The sequence below is a fragment of the Carettochelys insculpta genome, chromosome 5 (genome assembly GCF_033958435.1).
Source record: "Carettochelys insculpta isolate YL-2023 chromosome 5, ASM3395843v1, whole genome shotgun sequence".
NCBI lineage: Eukaryota > Metazoa > Chordata > Testudines > Carettochelyidae > Carettochelys > Carettochelys insculpta.
In genome coordinates this window covers 13,461,951-13,474,790 of record NC_134141.1, presented here as the reverse complement: position 1 = coordinate 13,474,790, position 12,840 = coordinate 13,461,951, and the positions used below count along the sequence as shown (strand labels likewise).

The 12,840-nt window shown below is 48.3% G+C and overlaps 1 protein-coding gene across 1 annotated transcript in view; it reads left to right on the top strand.

Annotated features, from left to right (window-relative positions):
- Positions 1 to 336: 336 nt before the first annotated feature.
- Positions 337 to 12,840, top strand: part of ACO1 (aconitase 1) — a 45,560-nt gene continuing 33,056 nt past the window's right edge. Inside the window, exon 1 of the mRNA XM_074994693.1 lies at positions 337 to 509. The gene's annotated coding sequence lies outside the window, so the exon portion shown is untranslated. The remainder of the gene's footprint in view (positions 510 to 12,840) is intronic.

The window sequence follows — 12,840 nt, the reverse complement described above, 5'->3', positions numbered from 1 at the left end:
TGCGGATCCAGACTAACGCGGCTCCCCCTCTGCTACAAAGGAGGAAGGGGGGAGGTTGTGAAGCACCCCAGAAACGCAGGGTCTCGCCCCCCCAGCCTGACCCATCAGCCAGGCTGCCCGGGGTGCGGCTGGCGCGCCTGTGCCTGTGCCTGTACAGCCCACCGCCCAGCGGAGGAGGCGATCGGGCTTTGCATAGGGGCCCGCCCCGCGCTGGCAGGCTGGGCCGACGACCCGGCCTCGCTATCGTAGGCCCCTGCGCCCGATCTCAGGCCGGCGCGGCCGCCGCTTCCCACACCTCCGCCCTTGCACCGGGGCGGAGCCTGGCAGCCCCAGGCGGGCGGCGCAGCCTATCGTGCGGCGAGGGAGGCGGCCGCCGCCGCCGTCGCCCCACGGTCCCTCCCTCGCTGCCCGGCCCGGTGGCCCCGTCCTGTGCCCGCTGCCCGGCCGGCAGCTCGCTGCACAGCGTCCGGGCGCGGCCCCTGCCCCAGCCCGCCGTCCGCCCGGGGAAGGTAGGATCCGCTCGCGGGGGCGCTCCGCCGCTCTGCCCCGTCCGCAATGCACCCCCCGGAGCAGCCGGGCTCCCCTCCCCCTAATCTGCAGCGCCGGGACCCGGGGGACGCGGCTTGGACCGAGGGCGCCTCCCGTTTGCATGCAGGGCCGGGGACGAGAGAGATGTGCTGGTGCAAAGGCGCAGGCCTCGCCTCTGCCGGCGGTGCAGGGGGCGCCCGTGCTGGACAGTCAGGGCCAGTGTGTATCTCCCCGCTGCCCGGAGCAGGGCCCCTGCTTCTGTGCCGGGGGCGGGCGGAGCGGCTGCGCTGAGCGCTTGGGTATCCCTCCCCCACCCCCCCGTGTCAATTTCAGTCTCGAGAAGTTTCCTCTCCGGTCCTCCGGAGCGGCCAGAACCACGCAGGCCCCTGGCGGGGAGGCGGGTCACATGAGCTCTGTTCCCAGCCCCTGCCGGGAGCAGGAGTCCAACCAGGCAGGTTGTGTGTGTCAGTGTTGTGGGACTCCTGCCATGCGGGGCTGTCTCCCAGGAGTGGAGAGAAAGGTCATGTGGGCTTGTCTCCTCCTCCCCACCAGGAAAATCCATAAAATAAAAGTCGCTGGGACTTTAATTTAACTGGTTCGAATCACCCAGGGCCCATCCTCCTCTGGGTGGCTGGTGAAAATCCTCAGTAATTCTGTTGACTTCTGTGGTTCTTTGAGGGGGTGACTGCATAGTTCTGTCTCTGTTCCCAGTAAAACAGATCTCCATCTTAGCAGGACTTCCAGTTGCTAATGGGTGAGCCTGTCGCCTTTTCAGTGTACCACACAAACATAAAGTAGAGGTCTTCAAATATACCTATTACCTGTAAAAAGAGTATATTTCCTTCTGGGTTCCACTCTCAGTAGAATATAGTATTTTTAAAGTTACTCTGTGTGTGTCAGAGGTCTAGCTGTGCATGAACACACAGAGCTATGTTAGTCTGTAGCTACACAGGCACACAAAACAAACAGTCCTGTAGCACCATGAAGACTAGCATTTTTATCTCTTAGGTAATGAGCTTTCCTGGGTAAGACCCACTTCATGAGAATTTAGAGCAAAATGAGAATATGGGGTATATGTGTAACAGGGAGGGGGGAAGGAAGAAGGAGGGGAAAGAGTGGGGGGGGAGGTCACCTGTCACTAATAGAACCAGTGGAAGGAGTAAATTAAGTGAAGTGGGATGGGTGCCATTCCTGTGAATATCAAAGGTGAGAAAATTGCCCTTGTGTAAGATAATGGGAGATCTCTGTTGAGCCCCAGGTTGAATGTGTCAAACTTGCAAATGAATTCCAACTCAGATGTCTCCCTTTGTAATCAGTGTGGAAGTGGTTAGTGTATTACGGTCTCTGGGCCAGCCCCCTCCATGCTCATAAAGGCCCAGTTCTCTTCTCTCCACTGTTGAAGTGAAGGATAGTCTCTGCTATTTTGTGTGATCGCACCACTTTCTCTGCCCTTCCTTTAGCTGAAAACAGGTGAATTCCCTTCTGGTTCTGTTCCACTGGAACTGCTCAGGAGTGCCGAGCTCCTAGAATTATTGAGGGAGAATTTAGCATTCGTTGCAGGAAGAATGGGAAATGCACCCACATTTCCTGACCTCAGGTCAGTGAACTAGCTGGGCCCTATGTCTCAACTTTTGGGTTTCTTACTCCCATGGGTCTGAGCCAGGCATACATACCCTTGGGTCTTGCAGGGCGTCCATCAACTCATGGAGATACCTAGTTTTACAACAGGCTACATAAAAAATATTAGTGAAGTCATAAATAACAAGCTGTCCTGTGGCACCTTAGCGACTAACAAATGTATTTGGTCATGAGCTTTTGTAGGTAAAACCTTCTTTGTTTCTAGTGAAGTCAGGATAAACTGAAATTTCATACAAGGACTTGTTGGTACTATGTATACTTTATGCTGAATTGGTAGTATCATATGTGTATTCCACTTAAATTATGTTATAATTACATGGCAAAATTAAGAAAGTAAGCAGTTTTTCAGTAATAGTGTGCTGTGACACTTTGAGAAGTGTGTCTGACCCATGAAAGCTCATGACCTAATGCATTTGTTAGTCTCTAAGGTGCTACTGGATTGCCTGTTTAGATCTTTATGGCTGATTTTGTAACCAGGTCATCTTTCAGTGAAGTAGAACTTGGGGATCTGCAAGACCATATTCCTCAGAGGAGTATGTAAGCTTGGCAAGGTTGAAAGCCACTGCCTCAATCACCGTCTGGGTTAGAGCAGGGATTCCCACCCCATGGGTTGGGACCCAAACATGGGTCACAATTAGTTTTTCTAAGGGTCACCAGCTGGGTGGCTCTGAGCCACGGGTGGCTCTTTAAGGAGCCATTTGCAGCTCCCGCCACTGCCATCATTCACTCCTCTGGCTCCCAGTCCCTGCCCGGCTGTGCTGAAATGGAACTCAATTTAGTTGCTTTAATGCCTAGCAGAAGGGATCCTGCCATTGAACCAATTAAACTGAGTCCCATTTCAGCATGGCAGGGCAGGGAACTGCCTGTGCTACAGGTGAGGGAAGGGAGTAGCAGGGCTAGCGGGAGCTGCGGAGGAGAAGCAGATGGGGAAGGAGCAGTGAGGGGCAGCAGGAGTGCTCGTGTGTGGTAAGTGGAGGGGTGTTTTGGAGCCATGAGGGGTTTAAGCTTGGGGGTGGGGAGCAAATCAAGTTTTATACAAATTTTCTTCCTCTGGGAGAACCTCTCCCCCCACCCGGTTTTGAGTTGCCTTGAGTCACAAAGTCTTCCTGAGTTGTCAAAATGAGCCGCCGTCTCAAACAGGTTGGGTACTGCTGGGTTAGATGGAGGCCTGCAAAGCCCCTTACCTCTTGTTTAGCCCCTCGGCCCGCACAGCTGCAAGGCCCTTTCGAGCTTCAACATGCCCCTCCTTGCTACTCTTGTCACCAAGAGAGAAATTTGCTTTGCAATGAGCTGCACCAGGCAGGATAATGTGCACTTGTCTCCATTACCGCTGAAGCTCTTCCGAGCAATCCATTCCTCCATGGTATTTTGATAAGGTTTGTGGGGGGGGGTCGAAAGGTAGAAATGTTAAACATAACTACATACAAGCTCAAGAGACAACAGAACTTATATAAAAGCAACAGACAGGCCTTGGTCAAATAGCTCTCGGTGCTGAAACCAGCCATGGGACTTCACTGAACGATGGCTGTGGGTAGCTGGGGCTTTTGGAGGGCTGAAGGACCGTAATGCACTTAGTCATTGAGGAGGGGCAAAGTGGGGAATGACCAGTGTTCCCTGGAAGTGGAGCGCTTGGGCAGCCAACCAGGAGAGATTCAGGTGCCGCTCAGCTGACTGTCGGAGCATTCCCAGCTACACACACTCTGCTGCCTAGGACAGCAAGAGAGGGAAAGGACTTTTTGGTCTCCTCCATGCTGCCTGCCTGCAAGGAGCCACTTCCTTTTTCAGGGTCCTGCCCTCTGGTGTGGCCTCAAAGCACTGTTTGATCTAGAACAGGGCTGGGGAACTTTTTTCAGGTTGGGGCCACTGACTTGTAGACAAATCAGTTGAAGGCCACAGAAATGAGAAGCCCCCCGCCCCCCACAAATAAAAAAATGGGGCCTGGGTGGGAGGAAGGGTGAAGGAGTGGGCTGGGGGTGGGTGATGTAGGCTGCAGGGGGGCGCAGGAGTGGGCTGTCATTGGGGGATCTGGGTGGGAGGGAGGTGTAGGAGAGAGGTGGGATCTGCCCTGGAGAGGGTGCAGGAGCAGGCTGGGGCATGGCTGTAGGTGAGAGGAAGGGTACAGGATGATTTGGGATTTGGAAGGAAAGGGTCTGGGTAAGGGGAGGGGTCTGGCAGGGAAGGGGTGGAAGGTGTGGGGTCTGGGAGAGAAGGGGGAGAGAGCAAGGGGGTAAGAAAGGGGTTGAAGTGGGGGTCTGGATGGGAGGGAGCACAGGAGCTGTTTGGGGTCACAGGCTCTTGGTGACAGGGGTGCACTTACTTTTGCAGCACCCCTGGACACACACGGCTGTGTGCCCCCTGCTCCCAGGCACCACCCTCTGCTGCTCTGATTGGCTGAATCCAGGCCAAGGGTTCCCACCGCTGGACTAGAAGCTCTCACCTAAGCACTTGCCTTCTGCTTACCCAAACAGCAGGGGAGTGAGTCCCAGCTCCCTAGGCTCAGAACTCACAAGCGAAGGTCACTTCCCCATCTACCTGTCTGTGGTGGGTCACTTTAACCACAGTTGTGCAGGAGAGAAGTGAAAGGACTGAAGGATTCCAACTTTATACCAAGTATCAGAGGGGAAGCCGTGTTAGTCTGGATCTGCAAAAGCAACGAGGGGTCCTGTGGCACCTTATAGACTAACAGAAATGTACGAGCATAAGCTTTTGTGGACAAAGACCCACTTCGTCAGATGCAGGTCCAGGCTTTCTTCCTCTCTCCCTCGGTGCATATTTGGTCCTGTCTTGAGGCCCAAGCCCCCAAACCGTTCTGAAATCGATCTGAAGCACTATCTGCCACACTTGCCTTTAACTCCTGGGAGATAAGGGTGTAGTCCTCCGGGCCTACACAAAACTCCTCCCACTAGCATTGCTGTCTGTGTGTACAGCTGGATTTTGGCATTATTCGAAGAGGGGAGTTTGGTTAAAACTCTTTCCTGTGGAGTATGGACTGCACAGCTGCCTTGTGCCTAGTAGCAAGTAGAAACTGACTGGATTTAGGACAAAGTTCAGAGCTGCTGCCGGCTGGGTAAAAGGCTTTACATTTCAGCATTACCATTCTTGTAATCTCTACGACTGTTACCCCTGAAAAATGCCAGATTGCGTATTGGCTTGTGACTTCTTTCTCTGTAACAAAAAAGCAGTTACAGAATGTCTTCGATTTTAACAAGGACACTTGCTGCATAGGCAAAGCTACAGTGTTTCTTTAACTTCTTCTGATGTGGTAGGGAGGTGGCTTTTGGAGCTCATGAACTCGTGTACCGCTAGCTTCTGTTCTAAGGGCTTTCTGTGTAAAGACCACAGATGGGGTGCAAGTCTTGCATCGCTGGATCATCAATCAAAACAAAAGCTAAGCTGCAGAACTGTTTTGGGCCATCACTTGAAGAGTATCCATATGTATGTGAGATGCAGGGAAGAATAGCAGATGAGCTGGTGTGCAGAAGTATACGCCTGGCAGGGGAGTGACGTGATGGAGTGGAAAGCGGATGTTAGACTCCCGGAGAGTGGCCCACCATGGGACTTTCAGTGTCACTCTGCTAGCTGTGATCATGTGGGTTAGCACGTTGGGAGAAATTCATAATGCTAGCACTTGACAAGCACTGTCAAGTGTGAGGCACGTACCTGTCCTCATCAAAGAACTGAATTTGCCTGCCTTGAGCTTTCTTTCTAGCAGGAAAATTATACCATTGTCTGGCAGCTCCTGTGGCTAGAATTTTCTGAGACTACCCTGAATTAGTTGCTCACACTTTGAGGCAGAATTTGCACAGGAAACCATAAATATGAACTGCGATGAGATGTGGGATAAAATAACCCTCCTGCCTATTCTAAGTGATGAGAAAGTGAGCAAGCGTCCTAACTGCTTACGCAATGCAATGAAAATGTAGTCAAGAGGGGCTATGTATTATGCTTATAATATTGATGTTAACAGCCTCGTTCAGTATTTTCGGTCAGACCTGTTATCGAAAAACACCAATTATCGCTAGAGCAAATGATCTGTATCTGTTCTGTTCTGGAGCTTGGGGCCCATTTTTGTTGTTGGGGTGCACTGTTCATTGAAAACAGTAATATTAAAAGCGAATCCCTTTAGTTTTTATGTATGTAGTGCGATTACATCCTTTTACTCTTGGCTTCATTTCATTGCAAGTGCAGGTGGCCCTCTCTGGGTTATTGCTTTGTGAGCAAAATATTTGTTCCCTTGCCAAATTGTCAGTGGCCTTTTCTTCGTCTTCTTCTCCATTTTGTACCTCCTTAAAGCTGCTCTGTTTTCCGAGGCTTCTGCAATGCATTGCGCTGAAGTCACAGTACTAAATGGACTTACTGACAGCAACACCACACTAGTGTGTGTTTCTTATCTTGTGGGTTAATGTGACATAAAGAGAGCAATGGTAACTAGAAAGAGCTTTTCTTTCTCCAAGCAGAATCAGTGTCTGTTCTGTAATAGTGGCTTCACTTACATACTCCTCTAGGTATACAAGAATGCAAACATAGAAAATACATTGTAGGTGCACGTGGCTTGTCTGTCCCTAAATGATATCACAGACATTGAACTTGCCTCTGAAATCTTTACCTTTGAGTCCAGGTAGTATGTATTGCAGGGGCTGGAACTGTCCTGTTTGACCTTGAATGATTAACATTGTTAAATACAAATCTAAAATATTTGTCCACCATGCACTGTCCTTTTTCAAATTAACAAAACTGGTTTTATGTCAGTAGTTCTATACTACATACGGACTCTTTAGTAAGTAAATTATTTATATACAGATTGAACCTCTCCAGTCCTGCACTCTCTTGTCTGGCAACATCCGTAGTCCATCATGATTTTAGTTAGACAACAACCACTTATCATGGGTGTGGCTGTGATTCCATAAAGTTCGTTTATAGCCACCAGTCCTGGCTCTCAGTGTTCTGTGCTGGTATTTAGCTGTAATTGGCCCATACATGTCTTCTAAGAGCCCAGTAAGCCGTGGAAGTGTTGGCAGTGGTGCTAGGTAATATTGACCTTCCCTGGTCCAGCAAATTCTTTCATTCAGAACCAGTCAGGTCCTGAGTGTGCCAGACCAAGTAGGTTTGACCTGTATTGATATATTTCATCATTGACAGAGACAACTTCTGTCTTCCTTTGGCCAATACACAGATCAGCTAAAGCCAGCAGATGGCACATTCAGGGCCTGTCTTCATTTCCAGGAAGATCTACCTGATAAGGGTTGATCTTCCAAAGTTTGATTTCATGCGTCTGGTGGACACACGCGAAATTGATCTATCTGAGGTTGGCAGTCGACCCCTGTTTTCCTCGCTATCGCAAGGAGTAAGGGTGGTTGACAGGAGCTGGAAACAGTCAGGGAAGACGTTTTCAGATACGTCGATTCTCGCTATTTCCCTTGTATAGGCCTGAACTAAGACAGGTATTTTCCAGGAAGGAAGGGGGGAGGTGGGTGCTCAAATCACCCTGAAATTCCAGCTGGACTAGAAATCCCTTGCTCCCGTATTTTTTGAGCCAGAGTTAACAGAGTTAGAGGGTGCCTGTGCCAAATCACCTGAGCTTGAATCTCTTGGACCTTTGCTAAAGATTACAACCAGATTTGCATATGTGCCTTCGCACCCCTGTCTAATCAGAATGTGAGAGCCTGGCAAAAAGACTCTGCTTATGGGGGTTTTCTGCGGATTTTCAACTCATGAATCTCGTCCTCTATCCCTGCCTTCCCTTTCGAAGGGGAACTGTATGCCTGAGCCAAATTAAGGGTCAGGTTGTGCCCTTGAGTTGCGTACAGTGGTTATTCATGTCCGTGGCATTTGTGCCCGGTATTGCCCGGAGGGAGCTTTAATTTAGTAGCCTGGCATCGTGCTCCAATTCCTTTCAGATTAAATGCAGACGAGGAGCAGCCCGCAACGCCGATGAGTAAAGCTTTGGAATGTGTGCCTGTGCACCGTAACCTTTTTTTGTCAAATTTAATGTTAGGTGTAATAGGCGCCCTGGGAAATTGTTACTATGATTCAAAACCTTCTGCCTTGAAGCGATAGTTTGACTCTAGCCTGGAGCGTTAGCGACAGAAGGTTTTCTCCTTACCATCTGAGGCCTGTTCTGATAGCTCAAGTGAAACAAGTCAGCAGTTATTGGTATGTGGGGAGAGATGCTCAAAAAATGACTCCCAGCCAAATGCTTGAGGTACTGCTGAAGTCATTTAAAATGCAACAAAATACAGAGGACCTGAGCAGACTGAACCATAGAAATACACAGCTGGAAAGAACCTCAAGAAATCAAGTCCAGCTGCTGTGCTGTAGCTGTAAATCTAGAGGTTTTCGAACAAAAATTTTAATGGCCTCAGTGTGGCCACCAACTCCTGCTGGTGGTCACTCTGACAGTTTATCTTCAAATAATTAATTATAGGGAAAATAAATATGCATATATCCACATACAGATCATTGTAATTTATTTATACAAGCTTGGTGGGGTTTTGTGGTTTTTTTTTTTTTTTTTTTTGCAAACACAGTAACACAAACAATGTACAGTTGTCTCTCTCTTTTTTTTACTGGACCCACAGAAGACAGAAACACAAATAAGGTGCTTTGTGCATTCTTGTTTTTTGTTGCTGTTTGTTGCCTTTTCTTATCAGACTTGCTGATTACTAGACCTACTACTGTGATAACTTATAGTTGTATGGTTGCAAATACCACTTTTCACAACACCAGGCTTGCTAGCTAGCTGGGTGGCCCATGAAAAGTGATATTAACAAACATCCCTTTTCATGGCAAATGTACTCTGCCCCCACTGCCCTTGTATGGTCCAGGCCCTACTTTTCTCCATCCCACTATGCTTCAAGGATGGAGTAGGGGGTATTTCAGACTTGCTTTCCCACTTCTTTCATGTACTCTCTGGGGAAAGTTACAAAAATTTTGATCTGATTCTTCTTGCATGTGAACTTCAGAGATTAGGCATCTGGCAAACACTGTTTGCTTGTCCAGGCACTGAACGAAATGGAGTGTGGATTTTTGAGGAGAAGGAGCGTGCTGGGGGAGATGGAGCAAGAATATCTTAGGGCTTTTCAGTCCCGTCCCATCCCATCCCATCCCCCTCCCCCACCCTTTACTTTTGATCCTGTGGCTTGGATCTAGGTTTTGCTATGATCCCTATACAATGCAAAAATTGTCATCTTTCTTAATCATCGGATTTGCTCCCTGTTGGTATTTAGCGTCCTATCTGTTGACACAAAACGTAAAAAGCAATTTTTTTACTGATGTTTGCAGAGTGAGCTGGCTGGATTCTGCTCTTTTGTGTTGATCATTCACAGAATCATTTACCTGGTTTTGGTCAATTACCCCTGTGTGAAATGGTTTTATCCACACAGAATATAATGTGGGACCATCAGCACCAGCAGTTTGCATTACCCTAGCCAGTCTTGTTTAGCTGATGTGGAGTTTAACCCACAGAATCTGGGTGCTGGTGGTGGTGCTGCATAAACTAGAAGGACTCCAGCTTGACTCGGTTTACAGCACTGGGAGCTAGAAAACCTCTTTATTTGCAAAATGAGCAACTTGATCTGGAGTTCCTGGCAGCTGATGAACACAGAATCGCATGCTTTGGTTTTGTTTTTTGAAAAGCCGCTATCTGGGATATACTCTCATTTTAAATTTGCAGACCACTTTGAGATGGTTGGATGAAAGCGCAAATGATTTGGTCAGTGTGTTATCAGCTGTGAGTCTTGCAGTTCATTGAAAATGTCAGGAGCACTGCTGAGCATGGACATGACCTGCAGTGACATGCTTTTGACTTTCCATATGGCATGAATCTTGGAAGGCCGTGAATTCCAGCTCCATGGCATGCTGATCCTTTTATGTTCCCATTTCAAAGCAGGCAAAGTAGTAATAAACACTCCACTGTGGTAGAAAGGTGATCTGCATCCAGAGCATTTTATTACTTACAAATCTGTGACAAGTATCAGAGGGGTAGCTGTGTTAGTCTGTATCTGCAAAAACAGCGAGAAGTCCTGTGGCACCTTATAGATTAATAAATAAGTTTATGTTCCAATATATCTGTTTGTCTTTAAGGTGCCACAGGACTTTGTGTTGTTTTCACAAATCTGTGCAGACTCATGGCCTGCTGGCATTGTCTTGCCATTGAAGCTTCTGTGGATGATTGGCTTGAACTTTGTGCCAGCATCACATGGTTTATAGCCCACCATGCATAGGTAATAACCAGCATGACTGACGCAGGCATATGACTGGCTGTTATAGCTGAAACTGACGCTAGAAGAGAGTGAGGCAAATGAGGACTGTGAAAATAGAGTTATGGTCACTGCAGAGCAATGATCACTTGCTTTATCTGTCAGGAAACATCCCTGCGTACTGTCTCTCCTGCTGCACTAAATCATGTCGCAAAAATTAAGTGTGCATGAAACAGAGGTCTGAGCTGAGAAGAAGGTGTGAAATTCATCCATGAGCATGACTGGTGAGAATAGCAGGGAAGATGATATGTTCTCTTGTGGTCATGCTCAACCCTGGAGACGCAAAGAAATGGAGAGTGAGAGAGAGAGAAAACCCCAATGGTTTAAGCTGTTCAAAGAACAAAACCCCAGGGATGCTGCTGTCATTAAATTGCTGTGACAGTGGTTCGTAGCTGCAAGGTTAGGAAGAACAATCACTTAGTAAAGTAACACAAAGATAATCCAAATCATATTTGGTGGGGGAGGGAAAAGTGGGAGAGGGAGAGCCCACTTCACTTGAGGAATCCCAGTTAAAACCTGTGGTTGGTGTCTTAAGGGGAGTTCTGCTGTCCCTGTTCTGATGTTATGAAAACATGAGGATAACTCCATTTATGCAGCAATTGCAATTAGCATGGACTTGATATTTTTATACGTAATATTTTTGTGCGTGCAAGGTACAGAGTGTTAATACTTAATTAATTTGCCTTAATACGAAGCCTCTTGTGTGCATTCCCAGAGGTGAAAGTGTGCAGTGTAGTGAGTTGTGGGTTTTTTTCATTGTCTCTCCTTTCTGCATAAATGCAAAGTGCAATGTTACTCTTAGCAAACACTGCAGTCTCTCATCTGGCTCCTCTTGCCTGCTCACATACTTGTCTCCTGCCATCGTATCTATTTGCAGTTCCCTGTACTCATAAATCATTGACTTCACAAGCCTTTCCACATCACTAACCAAACTAAAAGCCCTCTGCGCCTTGGCTCCCCACCCACATACTTAGTTTTAATTAGCAGCATTAAAGTTGAATGAGGTGTGACTGAATAGTCTGATGAGGTGATGTCTAAATAGTCTGAAAACACCATGGGAAAGAGTGAGAGCCCATTACAAAGTAGGGTAGTCACAGTGCCATCAGTTGGACTGTTTGGATAGTAATTTCGTTACTGTGATTGAGGTGTGCACAACATGGCCTCGTTGTTGTTATAATGGTATTAATAATTGATATTAGTTTGTGCTGTACAAAGGAATTGAGTATCATTGTCATTGTCTTGTAGAGCGGTAAACTGAGGCAAACAGCGGGACAATAACTTACCTCCTTAGGTCACCCAGCAGGCAGAGCTGGGAACAGGATCCAGGGCTTCTAAATCCCAATCAAATGCTGCATGTGTTAGGCCAGGGCTGTGCAAAGTGGCGGATGGGTCCCCTCCAGGGAGGCGTTGGCAGGGGTGAAGTGTTGTAAAGCGGGGAGCAGCACGATCTGCTGCTGGTTCTCAGGCTCATCCAGCTCCTTAGAAATGTTGAACTATGTTACTGTTTTTATGTACAGTAAATCCTCAAAATGCGAGTTAAGCACAACTCAAAATCCCGCTCCACCCCACTGGCCGTGCATAGCTCTGGCTCCCTGCTCCCCCCGCCCCAAGCACAGGTCTGGCTCACCGACCCCTCTTGAGTGCGGCTCTGACTCGACTCCACTCCCTGCCTCCACTGCAGCACTAGGTCACCCCAGGCTTAACACCCTGCTCCCCTCCCACGGCCCCAACCCACCCCTAGGCTCAGTCCTCCCCCGCCGCCAACCCCAGGACTTAGCTTTCGACAAAAGCTCCAGGTGCTCCTGCTAGTTCCCTGGCTGCAGAACGTGCGTTCCACTGAGGGGAAAAAGCTCCCCCCCTCCGGATTTATGCGAAATTCAAATGATGTCAGGGTGCATGGGAGCACAGCCCTCATGTAACTCGAGGGACTGCAGTATTTACAATCCGATTAATAAGGTTTTTACATTCTGCATACTTATTTTCTTACACATGCTCAAAGTTGTTGGTTTTCTTTTTTCCCCATGAATATAACCAAAAGTTCTGTCGGTTTGGATTACATTAGGCAGGTTGGGTGGGGGGGCACTGCTAATTGAACGATGAAAAGTGGGCCTGAATGAAAACTTTGCTCGCCCCTAGATTAGGCCAGCATAATAGACCAAAATCCCCACTGGTGGTGGGTGTTAAAGGGAAAAACTCTTCATGCTCTGCCCAGATTTTTAATTCTCTCCCCTGCCCTCCAGGAGGGAAATGCCCCAGGCTCCTATTAAAGTTGGTCAGAGATGTGAGTGCGTAACACCTCTGAACACCAAGCATGGGGATTTGTCCTTTCAGTAGGTGCTGTCTGGCTCGGTACAGTAAACCCTCGGTACAGACCCTGAAATGACAGACTTCAGAAATGACAGACACTATCTGCCAC